The following is a 3,098-nucleotide window of genomic DNA, read 5'->3' as shown; positions in this document are numbered from 1 at the left end:
TCCCCCCTGGGGGGTGATTTCTCGCTTTCTGTCTCTATGTCTCTCTCTGTCTGTCTGGCGAGCGCACGTGCCCTATAGCGAAAAACCTCTCAAAAAAAAAAAAGATCTTGGGCACATACAAACATGTACCCGGCGTGAGTTTAAGCCATTGGGTCCAGGACTCGAACTGCAGTCGACTACATGGGAGTCCAGGGACACAGTAGCCATTACACCAACTACTGGTCCCCCAAATTCTATTCTTACCATCATAATCTTCAGACCTCCTCCTTATCCATCGAGAAGCTAGGCCTTGGCTCATACATAGTTTTTTCTCACCATGTGAGTTATATAATTTTCTGCCTACATATCCTAACCCTTACCAGCTACCATTGCTCCACTTCCAAATTTTTGGCCACATTCTTCCTTCCACCTCTTTAACTCTGCACTGTCCTTGTTACTACATCTCCCCATATTTATGGTGACTTGTAGGCTTTTCTCATCATCTTATTCTCTCTGCCATCATCCCCAGCCCTGATCTGTTTTTAATTTCTTTTCTCTATCTAGTCCAAGAAGCAGTAAAGAAAAATAAGTTTGTTCACATCATTATCTTCAGTACTTTCACTCTTAGGATTTTCCTGTGAGATAATTTCGCTGATCTTTGGTTTAAAAATATGTTGTTTTCATTTCTATTAAGTTGAACTACAGAAAATAGAAAAACTATGCTGATGTGTATCATTACGGTTGCTGTTGTTCAGCGCATTTTAAATCAGATGTACTTTTTATTTTGAGCAGTGATTGATCCAAACCTACCCACCCCAGAGATCCTGTTTCCTGTGGTTCAGCTTTAGTAAACCTCTCACCAGACACCAAATGCTGTGTTCTTTTGTTGCGACTTGGAGTTCATGTTCTTTCTGATCAGAATGTCTTCCTTCACTTTTTTTTCTGTCAAACTTCTCATTCTTCAAGACTCAACTCAAATGTCACTTGTTCTAGGTTATATTTTCCAACATCCCTCAGCATCTCATTTCCTTTCTGCTCTCTTACTTCCTTTTTATATGGTCTTTCTTTTCCACTAAAGGTAGGCAGAAGTAGTCTGTCTTCATCTTTATATTATCTCTCAACTATCTCCCTCTTTATCTTAGTTAGCTCAAGCCATGCTAATGAAAGAACGCAGACTGGGTAGTTTAAACAACAGAATTTACTTCTCATAGTAATGGAGGCTGGGACCCACGCACCGTCTGGGTAACAACTGGTTCAGTTCCTAGTGAGGGCCTGTGGTAGGCAGTTAGCCACCATGAGTTGGCAGCCCTTGCAGAAAAGCGAAAGGCTCACCTAGCCCCAGGCGCCAGGAGGGCGAGGCAATTTGCTATATTCCTTCCTTGGGGCTTGAGGGAAGCATACAGGGATGATTCCTAGATTTTTCTCTTATCAAAAAGACCCAAGCAAGCATTTTGGTCAACACCCTAATCCCCAAGTAAACGTTTTTGGTCAACGCCCTAATTCCTACTAGGATGATCAATTAATTAGGCAGTCTAATTAAACAACCTGGCTCACACTGGGCATGAGCAATAATCAAATTCCTCATTCCTTACCTGTGAGAGAAGTGCGCAAGCGCAGGAGAAAACACGCGGATAAAACGCGCAGATTCTAATTAAAATGAAGGACGTAAGTAGTATGACAGACCTCCCACCAGTAAATATTCATGATCACCTCTAGTAATAAAAGTAACAATTAACCAGTATCAAACACAGTTGCCACCTGGCAATCTGCCCGCCCAAGAGCTTTTTTTGGTTGTACTTTCCTTTCTTTCCTATTAAATCTTCTTTTCTACCTACTTCATTCGTGGTCGCGGTTTCATTTTGCGCCTAGGGACAGATCTCTAATTTTAGTGATCTGGACCCAAAGAACCAAGGACATCACAGTGCAGCTCAACATCCTCCCATCCATTAACAGGCCCTCCACTTGGCTTGCAGATGTCCTTAGAAGGGTCTCACAGAGGTGGTTGTGGGGTGGAGAGAGAGGGCAAGCACTCCAGTCTTTCTCCTCTGATAAGGACACTAATCTCATGCTGGCTTTATCACCATGAGGTCTGAACCTAAGTGCCTTTCGAATGCCTCACTTCCTAATACCTCATTCATGTTTATGAATTTGGGGAGATATATTCAGTTCACAACAACTCTAATTATTTTTTTGGTCCAAAATAAATCCATACTTTAATTCCATTTTCAAATTCAGAAATTCACCTTGAATCATTTAAAAAAAAAAAAAAAAAACTACTTGGTTGTTGGATAAGGTAACTCCATAGCTGAGCAGTTTGCAAGTGCTCAGGCCTTCGGTCTGTGCCGTTTAATACTGCAGCCACTAGCCACTTGGGGCTACTGAGCCCTTGAAATGTCGGGAATCTAAGTGAAGATGCACTCTAAGTATAAAATATATGCCAGATTTTAAAGCCTTGGAATGAAACAAAGAATGTAAAATAACTCCTAGTTTTTATAATGATTACTTGTTAAAATGATAATATTTTGGATATGTTGAATAAAAAAAAATTCACTATTAAAAATAATTTCACCAGGACCAGCAGATGGCTATGTCACTGGACTCCCATGTAGTCACCCGCAGTTTAAGTCCTGGACCCGGTGGCTTAAACTCACGCGGGGCACATGTGCGTGCATGCACAAATCCCACGAGGAGAATGGAGGAGAAGGGATTGCGGTTTGGCCATCCCTTCTGGCAGGTGATTTCTTGCTTTCTGTCTTTCTGTCTCTTTCTCTTTCTGGCGAGTGCATGTGCCCTATAGCAAAAACCTCCCCCCAAATAATAATAATAATAATAAATAATAATTTCACCTTTTAAAACCTTTTTAAATAGCTATAACGCAATTTAAAATAACATGTGGCTTACATATTATTTTAGACAAATTATTTTTAGATTTTTCCCATAGTGCATGCATACTTGGCAGAGAGAGACAGAGAGACAGAGAGAGATGGAGAGTGAGAAGTCACCCCCCCATCCCAGGGGTGATGGCCACACTGTAGTCCCTTCTCTTTCACCCTCCCCTCCAGACTTTGGGCACGTACGCACACGTGCACAGCATATTTTCAAGCCACTTGGTCTGGGAT

Source organism: Tupaia chinensis, unplaced genomic scaffold, assembly GCF_000334495.1.
Source record: "Tupaia chinensis unplaced genomic scaffold, TupChi_1.0 Scaffold000085_1, whole genome shotgun sequence".
Taxonomy (NCBI): domain Eukaryota; kingdom Metazoa; phylum Chordata; class Mammalia; order Scandentia; family Tupaiidae; genus Tupaia; species Tupaia belangeri.
This window is presented reverse-complemented; position numbering follows the sequence as displayed.